This window comes from Macaca fascicularis, chromosome 1 (genome assembly GCF_037993035.2).
Source record: "Macaca fascicularis isolate 582-1 chromosome 1, T2T-MFA8v1.1".
Classification (NCBI taxonomy): Eukaryota; Metazoa; Chordata; class Mammalia; order Primates; family Cercopithecidae; genus Macaca; species Macaca fascicularis.
The window spans coordinates 175436201-175453021 of record NC_088375.1 but is presented as its reverse complement, the minus strand read 5'-3'; the positions used below and the strand labels follow the sequence as shown (position 1 = coordinate 175453021).

At 37.5% G+C, this 16821-nt stretch overlaps 1 long non-coding RNA gene across 2 annotated transcripts in view; it reads right to left on the bottom strand.

Moving 5' to 3' along the window:
- Window positions 1-555: 555 nt before the first annotated feature.
- Window positions 556-16821, bottom strand: part of LOC123568599 (uncharacterized) — a 56767-nt gene continuing 40501 nt past the window's right edge. For both annotated transcript variants that reach the window (XR_006691980.3, XR_012419594.1), the window contains exon 3: window positions 556-2411. This is a non-coding gene — a long non-coding RNA (uncharacterized lncRNA). The remainder of the gene's footprint in view (window positions 2412-16821) is intronic.

Sequence of the window (16821 nt, the reverse complement as noted above, 5' to 3'; positions counted from 1 at the left end):
GGAACAATTTTACAGGGATTCTTGAGTGACCGACTGCCCTGGTTTATCTTCTAGCATGTTGTGCTTTCAGTTTTAAAACTGGGACAGTCTTTGGCAAACTGAAATGGTTGGTCACTGTCCTTGTTCACCTTGTATTACTAGCACCCAGGCCAGTACACGCTATTCCCACTAGATTTCTCAGTGCCTTGATTTCCTTTTCTGTGGAATGGGAACAAAAGGGAATTGTACTTGTCCTGTCTCATTCACAGGGCTACTATGCTGTATAGTAAAGCTAAGGAAGGATTGATGTTGTTGTTATTTTTAAATGTCTTCTAGTAAAATCAAAGAGAATTTAAATAATCTCCAAAAACTACAGTTCAGAGTGCTCAGTTTTTGGTTACTAGAACCACACTGTATTGTAACGCAGCATACAGCACAATGCCTCGCAGAAAGAAGATGCTCAAAAACACAGATGAATAAAAATACATAAATAAGAATAAAAGAATAAGTAAATGGATGGTTAGGTTAGCAACTATATGAATGAGTATAGAGTGATTAACTAATTCTGTAGAATTATTTTCAGAGCCAGAAGTTTATTTAATTCAACCACTACCTTTTTCAGAGCACACAATCAAACAACAAATTCTTGGTAGGGTCAAAATCAAAATTTGGTCATCTCAATATGTTAAAATATGGAAACATCTCAGCTAATTTTACTCATTTTCCCCATTGAATCTTTTTCCCAACACAAGAAATTTCAAGTCAGCCAGTAGCTTACAGCTGTTCTTCCAACAGAAGCCTGAAGACCTCTCTAACAGTAAAGCCACTTGGTTTGAGTCTCCCTACATGCAAGGCCTGCTTTTACCCAGTTATTGGATCTTGAAGCGGCTTCAAAGAAATAGCTGAGGAATGAGAGGAGGTCATATAGCAGCCTGAGTCATTGACAGACATTACCATCAGCATCAGGAAATTGCAAGTGTGTCTTGCCAGTAGCCTGCAGAAGCTAGATCTCTCAAACTGATGTCCTTTCTCCCACCCTGCTTTTCTTAAATTCAATCTCCTTCTATTCCGTATTGAATTATCCTCTTGTCTCCATGATTCTTTGGCTTCTGTCATAGCTGAGATTCCATCGACTATGAATAACTTGCAGACAGGAACCTACCACTCTGTTCATCTCTTTATCCTAGCAACTTAGCAAAGTGCTGGTAGAAAGTGGGAATACAATGAGAGAAAGAAGGAAAGAAGAGAGGAAGGAAGGAAGGAAGGAAGGAAAGAAAGAGAGAGAGAAAGAGAAAGAAAGAAGAGAAAAAGAAAGAAAAGAGAGAAAAAGAAAAAAGAGAAAGAGAAAGAAGAAAGAAAGGAGAGAAAAAGAAAAGAGAGAAAAAGAAAGAAAAAAGAGAAAGAAAGAAAGAGAAAGAAAGAAGAGAAAAAGAAAGAAAAGAGAGAAAAAGAAAAAGAGAAAGAGAAAGAAAGAAGAAAGAAAGGAGAGAAAAAGAAAGAAAAGAGAGAAAAAGAAAGAAAAAAGAGAAAGAAAGAAAGAAAGAAAGAAAGAAAGAAAGAAAGAAAGAAAGAAAGAAAGAAAGAAAGAAAGAAAGAAAGAAAGGAAAGAAAGGAAGAGGAAGGGAAGGGAAGAGGAGGAAGGGGAGGAGAGGGGAGCAGAACTGTATTCTTCAAAGTTTCAAAAGACACAAGAATCACAGCATCTGTGCCTAGCCCAAAGCATAATTTCAACAGATGTTGAATAAATGTGAAATAATGAATGAATGATTGATAAAAATAAGTGTTATTAATTGACTACTGATCATTGCCAGACACCATCTAGGAATATTGTATATATTATCTTATTTAACCATTTCAACAACCTACTCTATCTTTTTCTCCCTAGTGCCTAGCACTATCTAACATACCAATATTTTACTTACCTACTTTATCTACTATTGATTTATCCCTCAAGAATTTAACCTTCATGAGGGCCAAAATCTTTGTTTTGATGCTATTCCTGTCTACAAGAGTACCAGGAACCAAGTAGATATTCAGTAAATTTTTGTGGAATGAATATTATTATACACTCCTTGCAAAGCAACAGCAACAACAACAACAACAACAACAACAAACCTGAATTTAGAGTTGCTTAAAAAAAAAAATCCCTGCTATTGTGTCAGGCACTCCAGAGACTTCCATACTTTTGCAGAAAACTGGTGACTACATTGCAAGAGAAGTATTATCATTATTCTAGTATGGTGGACACTGAGACACAGGAAGGGGAGGTCACCAGCTTGAAGTCAGACCGCAGCTCATTTGATAAAGACAGAATTACCATTCAAGCCATGGGGAAAGTGGCTAAGAAGCCCTTGCTCTCCCTATGACCTCAATCCACCTTGCAATGAGAAATGCTGAATCAGAATATTCATGTAGAAGGTGTTGTCAGCCACCTGAAAAAAAAAAACAGGAAGAACCCATCACAACCCAAGTCAACTCAGAAAGACCTCATTGAGCAAAGGGCATCCCTTTCACATTAACAGTGCAATAAGTGCTGAATGTAGGAGATTAAAACAAAGTTATTAGGAGGAGAAAGACATGCCAATGACTTGAGCACTTAATGAGATGCCCATCATATCTAGGAGTAAGCAGTTTCCCAGAGGATTATTTGATGTGAAAGGAATAGTAAGGAGCTCTTTAGTGGCACACAGACACATCCTCTCACGTACACACCTGCTCAGGGCTCAGCAAAAGACAGTGCGTAAATGTCTGGAATATTACATAAAAGCTGTCTGCCCAACCAGTCAAAGCTATTAAAATCCATCTCGCTGAAACGAACCCTGAGAGTAGGTCAAACAAATCTAATTTTTATTGTTCCTTAAGGACATGGCTGTGTCGGAGACAAAGGAGAGAGGCAGGAGGCCAGTTAGAAAGAAAGAAAAAAAAACCCTAAGAGGCCTTAAAAAATTAAATGTTCAAAAGAGCCGTGGCAGGCAAGATAAATGATATATTACAGTGCTGGTTTAAACCTAATTGATGACTAATGTTGTAATGCATCTGAACCTACACTGATCTATTATCCGTCTGGTCCAGGCTGAAGGGACACTGCAAGGAGAAAAATTGCTAACCATTTTAACCTGATGGAACTTTAAAAAAATAACCAGTCTAGTTACTTTAAAAGATAAATGACTGGGTGGTGACCTTTTAATGTATATCAGGGTCTTGCAATGCAAAATCAAATGTTAATTAAATAGAATCCAGTGCCAGAACAATGCAGAAAAAGCGTGTTTTAGAGCTCAAGAGGCCATGGGGAATTGTGTTGTTGGGTTTGAAAATTTTTCAAGGAAACTACCAATAGAGAGGAAATAATGATAGATCACATAGCAATTATTGAAGAAACAAATATACACACAAGCACCATTTGGATAACACCTATGTATAGGTTACATAAAATAGCATGTTGGCACAGCTAAATTATAGTCATTGAAAGGGCAGGGCGACCAACAGAGTTGCTTAAATTCACTGGGATGGGTCAGAAAGGCTTTATTTTCCTGATCTGCCACAGCTTCCACGTAATTTTCAGAAGGAAAAACAAGCTAATAATGTAAGAACATTTCAAAAGGATTCAGTGGCCAGCTTGAAAGGATTTTCAATGGCCACATCTAGGGTAATGTTAGCCACAAAATCGTGAATATAAAAATTATAATCAGACACTAAAGTAAGTATCTATGAGTTCATACTGATATAAATGAATAAACATATGAATGAATGAAAAATGAGAAGGAAAATCTCTTTGTTAAAGTAGAATTCTAACTAAGAAGCGTTTAGGAAGGAAATGAGGAAAATAGAAATCACCATTTGGCAACCAGAAAGTAATTATTGTTTCAGGCAAGCATCTTCAATAGATACTAAAATTAGTGAACAACAAAAAAAAAATGATGAGAAACAGAATCTTCACATAGGTCCACAATATCTCCACTTTGACAGCACCTTGAGGAAGGGATCATAGTTAACATCACCAGTAATGGGACGAATGGACACTATGTGCCTTCTGATATAATGCATTTAGAAGGACACAACATCATTTCATCATATTCTTGCTAAAAATGCAAAACCGGAATTTAATTATGAGGAAACATCAGACTAACTGACGAACAATCTACAAAATGGTCAGTTCTCCTCAAAAGTATTAAGTCATACATTATATATCAAGTCAAATCAGGAAATGTACCAGATTAAAGGTGATCAAGGAGACATCACAATGAAATATATTGTGTGATACTGAATTGGACGCTGAACCAGAAGAAAAGGATATTTGTGGAACAACTGAAGAAATTTGAATTAGGGCCATAGATTAGATACTAATATTGCATCAATGTTCTTTTCCTAAATTTAATTATTATACAATGGGTATGTGAAAAAGAAATTAACATTTGGCGAATTTGGATAAAAAGGTAGACAGGAAAGTCTTTGTAAGTCTGAAATTATTTCCAAATGCAAAGTTAAAATTAATGTGTAGAATGCCATTGTTGTGCTTTCTTGGAGGACTCACATCCAGCTTCATTCTTCCAGGAGCTGCTCTCTACAGAGTTGGGAAGAGGCAGCACCAAAGCCAGAATGCCCTCACTGAATTGGGAAAGAAAGGAACCAGGAGCAGAAGGAGGTAATCACTTTGAATCAAGTCAATCAGAGAAGGTTAAATACCATAAAGAGGCGTGAGCAACTGCAGAGCTGCTTTTGCTCACGTGGTATAAGTACAGGGGCTGAAAATGGGCCCACTGAGAACAGCTCTTTTCTGACAGTGCCTTTGGAGAAGGAATCATCATTAGGAATCAGAATCATAATTATACCTTTTATTTTGCACTAACTCTGAATTAGTCTTTGTGTTAATGTCCTTCATATATCTTCTCATTTAATTCTTATAAAAGCCTCCGAGGGAAGTGTTATCCACGTTTTAAGAAATGGAGAGGAAACACACTTATTTTCTAAGGTAGACTGGTTTTGCTAAAAGACATGTTTTGCAATTTGGCAATGGGTAGAATTATTGGCTCTAGAGTCTATGTTTATTATTATTATTATTTTAAAGAGACATGTTTTTACTCGGGAGTGCAGTGCCAATAATAGCTCACTGCAGCCTTGAACTCCTGGGCTCAAGCTATCTTCTGGCCTCAGCCTCCTGAGTATCTAGGACTACAGGTGTGCACCACCATGCTCAGCTAATTTTTATTAACTTTTGAAGAGACAGGGTCTCTCTATGTTGCCCAGGCTGGCCTTGTATTCCTGGCCTCAAGTGATCTTCCCACCTCGACCTCCCAAAGTGCTAGGATTACAGGTGTGAGCCACTATGCCCAGGCTCTATGCTTATTACTCTTCACCCTGGTGTACTACACAGCCTCAGCAAGAATGCAGAGCCCAACTCCAAGTGACTTTCAAGAATTCCAATTAGATCCGAGCTAAAGCTTAGGGTAAAAGTTGAAATGTGAAAAAGAATCAAAAGAGGAATTTCTGAGCCAAGCATACAAGTATATAGGCAAGGATATAGCAGGGCCATTTCATCTGCATAGGAGACCAATAATTTTTAGCACTTAGTTAGAACTCCACTTATTTCACACTATTAACGTGCTAATTGCTAACAATTCTCCTCTTGAGTTAACAAAGATTTAGTGAATATATTCTTCTAAAAAAAAAAAAAAGCTATGCCTCTGAAGGATAGAAGGATAAAAGTCACCCATTTGGACCAATTGAGGGCAAGCCATGTTAAGATCCACCATAGCAGTATCTCTTTTTCACTTTCTTCTCTTTCCTCTTTCTCCTCATCTTTCCTCCCCTCCCCACCTCCTTTTTCTCTTCATTTTCTTCTTCTTTCTCCCTATCCTCCTTCTCTCCTCTTCGTCCTCCTCTTTTCTCTCCTCCTCCTCCTTTTTTTCCCCAAACTATGGAAACACAAAAAGGGAAGAATTAATTTTAGCTGAAAGATTAGGAAGGCTTATAGGGTGAATGGAGTCTTGAACAAGGAGTGGGAACTTGACATGCAAGGATGAGAGAAAAAGCTTTTCAGGCAAGGAACTCAACTCACTGGAACAAAACTATATGAGTGGAAAAGTTCAAGGAAATAGGAACTAGTGTGCCATGGTCAGGACGTATGTACATGGGATGATGAAGGGAAGGAGTAAGGAACAAGGAGCATGGAGGAGAGATGACAGTGACAAAATTAATAAATCTTTGGTGAGGTAGGCTGGGGTCTATCCTGGAGAGGCCATTAATTTCTTCAGGAGGAATCTGCATTTGACCTTCTGAACCAAAAAGAAGGTCACTTGTGGGAGGGATAAGTGCTGAATAGGCAGATGCTTTATCATCCTTGATGACTTGAATCCCATTCCTGAAGGTCGGGCTCAGGAATCTATGTTTAAACACTTCAGGAGAGTCTTACAAACACTAAAACGACCCCATGAGACCTCCTCTTGGGCACAGGTTAATATTGTTACATGGCTTCTAAAGAACAAATCATATGTGCTGTCCTTTAAAATCCCCTGTAGTCCAAACCCATTCTAACATAAACTGGTTGTCTCTCTGTTTTGTAAGAATCAGTAGGGCTTACTCATAAAGGCTCTTTTCCATGATATATTTTGAAGAAAAGTGGATGATATGAGTGCTCAAAGGTAGCAAAATAAGAACAAACACTCTAGAGAAGAATTATTAGCTTTCCTATTGGTGTGGGAGCTGACAAATGAGCTCCCCTACACAGAGACACTGGCCACCTTCCAGACTGGCCATGACCACTCCAGCTCCTGGACCACTGGCTGGAAAGGTCAAAGTCATATTTTATGATGCTCAGCTAGTTCAACAAAAACAACTTGTTGAAAAACCTCAAGTACTCTGTAAATAGATTTCTAGGGTTTTCTTGAAAGGTTTATGAGAACACCATGGATTTGTACTGTTACGTGAGTAAAAGGACCAGAATGCACCCTTTGAAGGGATATACATGACTTTTTGTAAATCTAGGCTTAGCTACCCAGATAACAGCACAAGCTCTGGGGTCAGGAAGACCTGGATTCAAATCACAGTTCTTCCATTTATTGGCTGTATGCAGAAACAAGTTTCTTAATTCCTCTAAACCTGTTTCCTTGTGGTTATAATGCCTAGTTCTCATGGTTACTTAGAGGACTGTTTTCCCCTGATATTTGTACAGCTCATGCCCACACCTCTCTAGGTATTCATTCAATTGTCCTTCTCAAAGAGGCCTTCCCAGGCTCAGACTGAATACTGCAAACAATCCCCCACTATCCCCTAACACTTCTTATCCTCTCCCCCATGTTTTCCTTTTCTCCTAAGTATCTACCTCTATTTAATACACTATAGATTTTACCATTTTTATATTCTTTATGTCTATCTCTAACACTAGCATTTTGACAACACAGGGACAGAAATGTTTGCCTGGTCTGTTTACTGCCATGTTCCTTGTGCCTAGGACAGTGCTAACATCATAAGCTGAAGACATTCTTGTTGAATGAATGGATGGATGATTAAACGGCTAATCAATGGGAACATTTCTGGTTTAGAGCTTTTGGTCAAGGTGGCTCAGTGCATTCATGCTTCCATTGCCTTTGAGTGTCAAATATTCAGTACAAAAAAGCAAAAAATTAAAAACCTAACTGTGTTATATAAGATGTTAACATTAGGATAAGTTGTGTGAAACGTATATGGGAACTTTCTATACTATCTCTGAAACTCTTTTGTAAGTCCAACATTATTTTAAAATAAAAAGTTTCTGAAAATCACAGTTAAAAGAAAGAAAGATAAGCATCTCTGTGATCTATAAATAAAAGAAAACACATAGCAGTAATCAGGGAGCCAAAGGTGTGTTCCACAAGGCTCTTCACCTAACTATCCAAGACAGCTGGCAGTTGAATTTCTGGGGCATTGAGAACCAAATGTGGCAGGGAACCAGACTGACTGGCATGCACTAAAACTGAGCATCTAGGGGAGGACTCTCCTATCCACAAAAGGAGGCTTAATGTTACACCACCTGTTGCCCAGGGTTGGAGTTTCTATAAAGCTCCAGCAGGGAGCAGAACAGCTGTGCAACTAGGACTTGAGCCAAGCTAACTATGATCGGCTCACTTCTAGAGAAGGGTGGAAAAGCAGTATTTGAAAAGACAATGAATGAAAATTTTTCAGCATAGAAAATAGACCACTGGACTGAGACTGAAAACACAAGAGGGCCAAAAGATAAATAAAAATAAAACTATACTGACATAAAAAGTGCACAACATCATGGATACAAAGAATATCTTCAAACCTACTATAGAAAATGGACAAATTACCTACCACAGAATGACAGTGAATCTGACAGCAAGTAATTCATGAGCAGCAATCTCTGCCAGAAGAAAACAGACATCTTCAAAGTGTTTGAGAGGAAAATATTTGACTTAGACTTCTACACCCTACATTACTGTCATTCAAGAGTGTATGAGTTTGCTAGGGCTGCTATAACAAAATATCACAGACCAGCTGGCTTAAACAACAGAAATTTATTTTCTTACAGTCTTTCAGGTTAGAAGTCCAGGATCAAGGTGTTGGCAGTTTGGGTTTCTCCCAAGGCCTCTCTTCTTGGCCTGCAAATGGTTGTCTTCTCACTGTGCCCTCATATAGTCTTTTCCCTATGTATGGACATCCCCGGTGTCTCTTTATGTGTCCAATTTCCCTTTTCTTAAAAGGGCACTGGTCATATTGGATTTGGGCCTACACAAACAGCCTCATTTTAACTTAATCACTCCCTTTACAGGCTCTATCTCTAAACAGTCACATTGTAAGGTACTGGGCATTAGAGCTTCAACATATAAATTTGGGGGTCAGGGAGAAATACAGTTCAGACCCATAAAAAGCGGTAGGAAAAATAAAACCATATTCATGTTCACAAAATAAGAAGTGTATTTGTTACCTATAAAGACTTGTTTTAAGAACCATCAAATGATATTCATTAGTAAGAAGAAAAAAGAAACACAAAATAAAACGGTAAAAATATACCCAAAAAAGTAGTAATCAAAATAACGGTAAATGAATTAAATTCTTTTATTAAAAGCTAGAGATGATCACATTAGATTTTTAGGTCATTTGGCTATACACTTCATGAAAGGGACATATTCAAAACAAAGTGACCCAAAGATTGAAACTAAATTGTATGAAACAAGATGTAACATATGAATCAAATAAAGCTGGTAACAATATTAGTATTTGACCAAAAACAAATTAAGAAAAGAACATTAGTAGAAATAAAAAATACTAGGTAATAATGAAAAGAACCTCCTCCAGGAAGATATAACAATCATAAACTTATATTTACCTAATATTGACTAAAAATTTAGAGAACAAATACTGACAGATCAGCAAATCTGTAGTCATAATGGGAAATTTAAAATCATATCTCTCAGAGATGATTTAACAATCTTCCATATGTATACATATGTTCAATCTTGAATATATATAGGTATATATATTCCTATATTCCTATATTCCTATATATAGATATTGGTATCTAACATGCACTTCCCCTAGAAAGCTCTCTATGCCTTTTGAATCTGGTATATTCCTTTCCAACTTCAAGGTTGAATTCTTCTTGGCTCTCTTGGGCAAAATTAATCATTATAACACTGAGGTCCCTTATTATCTTCTATATACCTCACATAGGACTCATGCCCATATTTGTAGAAATGTACCTATTGATCTCCACTAGACTCTGTTATCTGGTACTAGTGTGCTAACCGTCTCTATAAATCCAGTGCCTGGCACACAGGACATGCTTGGTAATTGCTTGTTGAATGAATGAATTCATAGTCTTTGCCCTTAAGCAGCTCACAAGGTAGAATAATAAGCAGCTGACATGCACTGAAAAAATCTAGGTACTGAGAAGTATTTTTTCTTTTCTTTTTCTTTTTTTTTTCACCTAAAGTTTGGGATACATGTGCAGAACATGCAGGTTTGTTACATAGGTAAACATATGCCATGGTGGTTTGCTGCACCTACCAACCCGTCATCTAGGTATTAAGCCCTGCATGTATTAGCTATTTGTCCTGATGCTCTCCCACCTCTTGCCCCCCATGACAGGCCCCGGTGTGTGTTGTTCCCCTCCCTGTGCCCATGTGTTCTCATTGTCCAGCTCCCACTTATGAGTGAGGACATGTGGTGTTTGGTTTTCTGTTCCTGTGATAGTTTGCTAAGGATGATGGCTCCCAGCTTCATCCATGTTCCTGCAAAGAAACATGATCTCATTCATTTTTATGGCTGCATAGTATTTGATGATGTATATGTACCACGTTTTCTTTATCCAGTCTATCATTGATGGGCTTTTGGGTTGGTTCCATGTCTTTGCTATTATAAATAGTGCTGCAATAAACATACGTGTGCATGTGTCTTTATAGTAGAATGATTTATATTCCTTTACATATATACTTAATAATGGGATTGCTGGATCAAATGGTAATTCTGGTTCCAGATCCCTGAGGAATCACTACACTGTCTTCCACAATGGTTGAACTAATTTATATTTCCACCAACAGTGTAAAAGTGTTCCTATATTTACCTAATATTGTGTGTCTCATCTCTGAGAGATATGATTTTAAATTTCCCATTATGACTACAGATTTGCTGATCTGTCAGTATTTGTTCTCTAAATTTTTAGTCAATATTAGGTAAATATAAGGAAAAAACAGAAAAAAAGTGTTTCTTCACAGCCTTGCCAGCATCTGTTATTTCTTAACTTTTTAATAATCACCATTCTAACTGGCATGAGATGGTATTTCATTGTGGTTTTGATTTGCATTTCTTTAATGATCAGTGATGTTGAGCTTTTCTTCGTATGTTTGTTGGCCACATAAATGTCTTCTTTTGAGAAGTATCTCTTCATGTCCTTTGTCCACTTTTTGATTGGGTTGTTTGTTTTTTTCTTGTAAATTTGTTTAAGTTCCTTGTAAATTCTGGATATTAGACCTTTGTCAGATAGGTAGGTTGCAAAAATTTTCTCCCATTCTGTAGGTTTCCTGTTCACTCTGATGATAGTTTATTTTGCTGTGCAGAAGTTCTTTAGTTTAATTAGAACCCATTTGTCAACTTTAGCTTTTGTTGCTATTGCTTTTGGTGATTTCATCATAAAATCTTTGTCCATGCCTATGTCCTGAATGGTATTGCCTAGATTTTCTTCTAGGGTTTTTACGGTTTTAGGTTTTACATTTAAGTCTTTAATCCATCTTGAGTTAATTTTTATATAAAGTGTAAGGAAGGGGTCCAGTTTCAGTTTTCTGCTTATGGTAGCCAGTTTTCCCAGGTGCTGAGTCCTATTCTCAGTGCCTTATAGGTAATATCTCATTAGTCATCTTAGCATCCTTATATTAGCCACGTGCGTCAGGAATAAGAACCGCTTCCCCTCCCTTGTCCAGGTGTGCACTCACCATTGCTCCATCTGTGAAGGTGCACCCTTCTACAGAAGTAAATTGCCTTGCTGAGAAGAACAAAGGAAAATTGAATATTCGAGTGCTATTTCTTTTGTGGCACTGAAAACTTTATTTATAACAATTACAAGGTAGGAGAAAAGATTATCTCCCTTTACAGACATAAAAAACTGAGACCAATAAGCGTTTATAACTTGCCCAAAGTCACGTAGTTGATAAATGGCAGAGCCAGCATTTGGCCCCAAATTCTCTCATCTCAGAGTCTGAGCTCTTCACCATCATACTACACTACTCATATTTTGTATAGAAAAATACAATCACTAACAGAAAGCAGTATTTGCCAAGTACCCATTGAAATGAGTAGACGATAAAGCCAATGCTATTATGCTAAAAAGAGTAGGTGCACAAATTGTTTTTTTTTTTTTTTTCAAGATGGAGTCTTGCTCTGTCACCTAGGCTGGAGCGCAGTAGTGTGATCTTGGCTCACTGCAACCTCCGCCTCCCAGGTTCAAGCGATTCTCCTTCCTCAGCCTCTTGAGTAGCTGGGATTACAGGCACTCGCCACCACGCCTGGCTAATTTTTTGTATTTTTAGTAGAGATGGGGTTTCACCATGTTGGCCAGGGTAGTCTTGAACTCCTGACCTCAAGTGATCTGCCAGCCTTTGCCTCCCAAAGTCCTGGGATTATAGGCCACCATGCCTGGTCTACGTGCACGAATTCTTATCTTGACAAACTGTGAAATGACTCTCACACCTTTTTCTTTTCCCTGTGCCCTCTCCCACTTCTCTGGAAGAATATGTTGGACAGGAGATGGGGGAGGCAGTTGAGTGGCCACTTTCCTCAGAGTCCAGCTTCTCTCTGGGCCTGGGGTTCACTCCAGAACCCTACCGGCTGCCTTACAATTCTATGGTCTCAGCAAGAATTTTAGAGTGATGCCTGAGACTTTCAGACCATGAGCTTGCTGCTTCTCAGTATTTTTTATAGGGACAGGAGGGATGAGTGGTACTAAGGGTACATGTAGACAATTGGGCGGCTGCTTCTCTCATCTGTATTGTCATGTCATTCAGGAAGTTCAGCTGTGGGTCAATAGATGGATTCTAAGAGGGAGCTGAGAACGCCATATACTTCTAAACTCTCATCATAAAAACATTGTGAAATACTTTATATTTTTTGTTGCCTGGATTATATGAGTCATAAGCTAGTATATATAAATACACAGACATAGAGATACACAATTGACATCTGAGGTTATTCTCGATGAGATCAAGAAGAAAACAGTGCTTTATTTGAGCAGATATGTATCAACTTCTCTGAGGCCTGGGAGCCCTCGCACTCCATCCCAGCGTCACTGAGAAATTATTATACTGCTTACATTGTCTATTGTGTTGTTTGATGGTACATTTGACCACAGTTTATGAGACAATTCACCACTGAATAATTTTCATCCCAATGTAGAAACTGAAGACGATCTAATTCATGCCTAACTTCAAAGCTGGAGTGATTGAGGACTGTAACCGTGGAATCAAGCAGTTAGCAGAGTGAACACTGTAAAGACTTTGACTGCAAAATTTAGAGTGTGAACTCCTGGCCAGTAATTGAATATCAATGATCTCTTTTTAAGAAACTCTCAAAAAGTCCCTCTGGTTTTCTAGGTAGATCATTCAAAGCTCAAAATTGGTGAGAGTGATAGCAATCAAAATAGCAATTCTCTTGTTTTGGGTAGACAGAATTATAGTATGTACTACCAATTTAATCCTGACAAGCCCTTTGCTACAGATTTATTCTTCCCATGTTGCAAATGAGAAAAATAAAGTTCCCAGAAAAGAAATAATTTATCTGAGCAAAATCATATAGTTGTAAGGAAGCAGTAGAGACAAAACTTAAACCTGGATTTTCTAGTCTAATCTAACATCCTTTCCACTATACTAGAGTCTATTTCTGTCTTGTACCCTACTTTGTGGTTATTTCTAACTGCCTTCAGATGTGGATCCCTTAGCCAAAAAAGTAGAATCTCTGCTGTTTCACAAAAGCAGAACAATTAGAAGATACTTGAGTTGACAGGAGTCTTAAAGAACATCTGGTGCTATCCTTTTCCTTTAAGATGAGAAAACCAAGGTCCAGAAAGGATGACTTGTTGAGATGAGAGCCAGCATCAGAATCTAGACCTCATTTTTGGCCTTTCTGCTTCTCTCTGACATTTCATCAGAAATATTTTGCCTCCAAAGTCCTGACATTGTATGTATTTACTCGACCTGCATTTACTCATCACTTGTTATGGGGACATTACTCACTGGGGAAACAAAGATTTATAATACGGGAACTCTGTATTCTCTAGGAAAGATAGATGCATAAATAATTATACTTGCTAAATTGGAGGTTTACAAAGATGAAATGGATTGGCAAAGAAGCCACAATTAATTAGGCCTATGGAACAAGGGAAGACTTACTAAAGAAGAGCTGAGTTTTCAGGGAAGAGAAGTTTGTTAGCCAGATAATGCAGAAGGGGGTGTTACATGAAGAGGGAGTTATTTGTGTAAAGGAATGAGGGCTGTGAGAAAACACTGGAAGAATAATGCAAGTTCTTAGGTATAGCTGATCACGGGACACTCAGAGCAGAGTGGAATGAGAAGAGAGTGGGGTCAGTTGAAGGCCTCATATGTCAGACCAAGGGACATGGGCTCTCTCTGCAAGAAAGTAAGAAACTATTGAAACATAAAAGGCAGAAGATTTAATTCACAGACCAGCTCTGTCAGGTGAATATTATTGCCCCCAACTTTGGAGATGTGGAAACTGAAACTCACAGCATAAATAACATGCTCAGGCCACCCCACATTTTTGGGTGAAAGCCTGGACCAAGACTCAGACACTCTGAATCCAAGTCCCAAGTTTTTCAGAGGTCACCATGCTGTCTCCCAGAGCAACTGCTTTTGAAAGCAAGAAACTCAGTCCTAAGGTCATTCCAAAGATGTGTGACATGGAGGGTACAAAGGCCCAACTGGACTGCATCCCCAAGGACACAATCAGCCTGGACACTGCTTACTTTCCATAGCCTTTTATTCTCTTGATCTGCAGTTTTTATTTATTCTCCCCTTGGCTTCTGAAAGACAAACAAATAAAAACAGACATACTTTTTCCTCCGCCTCTGATCTTTGTGGGGTTTATGTTGACAGGAATGGTACTAAAATGCAGTGGGAAGAAAGGGTACTCTCTCCAGACCTTAAAATAATAGCTCAATCGATGACAAAAACACCCTGAATTAATTTTTTCTCTCTCTCTCTGATTATTTTCCAGAAAGAACTTTTATGTCTAAATTCCTCCCCAGGAGTCAACATTGCGAGCCTTCCCATTCTACCTGATTCTGGGGCACAAACCAAATGTCGTCTATCCTTTCTGCTAAAAATAAAAAGTATTTATTTTATGCTTCCTTTCCTCTGTGACATAATGTCCAATTTCTGCTTTTTTTTTTTTTTTGGTCATAGAAATTAGAGACAAAGAATCCAGATCAGAAATTAGTTTTTATAGCAACTCAGTCCAATGTTTTGTATCTACAGCACCTAGCACAATCATATGTGGCCAATTCATTGATAGAGTTGTCTAGCCTAGGGAAGATACTAAATACTTGTTAGTTAAATCATCCAAATGCTTGATTCCCTCTTCTAGCATGGTAAAAACTGGAAGAAAAATATATACAGAGATTATAATAGTCATCTATATACATATATATGAGAGAGATTATAATAGCTATTCACACATTATTGCACAACTTTTTTAAAATGTAGGAAAATACAATTTATAAAATAGTAATTACTAGGTCAAAGTCCAGTTAAGAAAAATAGAATCACTCCAAATAATTCAACAGAGGAAATATAATTTAAGGAACTAATACCATATGCCTTAGGAGAGCTAAAGGTACAAACATGAAATACAGAAGCAACCCAGAGATCCACTGTCACCCTTAAGGGTGACAGGATGAAAGAAAGAAGTGGTATGCTCACTAAGAAGCTACCAAAGCCACATAGAGGGAGATGAAACCATTGAGAAGACACAGTCTGGACATGCTGCCTGAGTAAGCAAAGAAAGGTAGAAAAATACTCTGTCTTCTTCCTTCCTCCCATTCCCAATCTCTTTTCTAGTGCCTTCTGTTGGCCAATCTTCATGGATTGACAGAGAGGAAGAATGCATGAGAAAAATAGTTTGCAGGGTTCCGCCCCTTGCAATACAAAGAAGATCATGGCAAGTGGTGAATGGATCCAAGATCAATAAGAAAATGGCAGAAATGGATATTTATAACTTTACTTTGAAAAGAGAGCCACAGTTGACATTCTGGCATATTTAACTTTCATCTTCTTTTTATATATTTTTCATGCACATAATGGAGGTCATACAGGTTTTGCAAGTTGATGTTCTTTTTTCTTCACTCAGTATTATTTCTTGTGTTTTTCTGCATCATTCAAAATTTTATGAATTTGGATGCATACTATTGCATTTCCATGGAGGTACTATAATTTATGTAGTCATTTCTTTATTATTGGACATAAAAAATGTGTCCATCAAAGCAATCTTTTTAAAAAAGAACAAAATTGGAATACTTAACAGATTTCAAGACTTATTATAAAGCTACAGTAATTAAGACAGTGCAGTATTGGTATTAAGTTAGAAAAACAGAACAATAAAATAGATTATAGAGTCCAGAAATAGATCCCCACCCATAGGGTCATTTGACTTAAAGCTTTGCAATTCAGTATGAAAAAGACCATCTTTTCAATAAATAATGCAAGTTTTCCTTATTTTCTACATTGACACTCAGTTTACATTTATATTGAATTTATATTGAATATCAGTGTGGAAAATAAAGGAAGCTTGATCTCTACTTCAGGCCATGCACAAAGATTAATTTGAAGTAGAACCAAAATGTGATGTCTAAAGCAATCAAGCTTCTAGTTGAAAACAGAGAAGAATATCTTCCTGGCTTTGACATAGGTAAAATGTATTAAATAAGACACAAAAAGAATTTACCCTAAAAGAAAAAAATTATAAAATTGATTTTATTAATGTTGGAAATTTCTGTTTGTCAAAAAGCAAATAGGCAAGGCACAGAGTTAAAGGTGCAAACAGAGGCTAGAGAAGCAACCCAGAGACCCAGATTGGCATTATTTACAATACATATATCCAACAGATCATCATACTCAGAATGTGTAAAGAACTCCTTCCAAAATTAAATAACAAAAACACAACCCAATTTTACAAAGGCAAAATTATCTAACAGATACTGGACAAAAGAGGCTATTCAAATAGTCAAGCAGATGGAAAGGTGTTCAATTTCATGAGAAATTCAAGATAAAACCACAATTAAAAACCATTACAAACCCACCAGAATGGCTAAAATTAATAAGCCTGACAACATCAAGTACTGTCAAA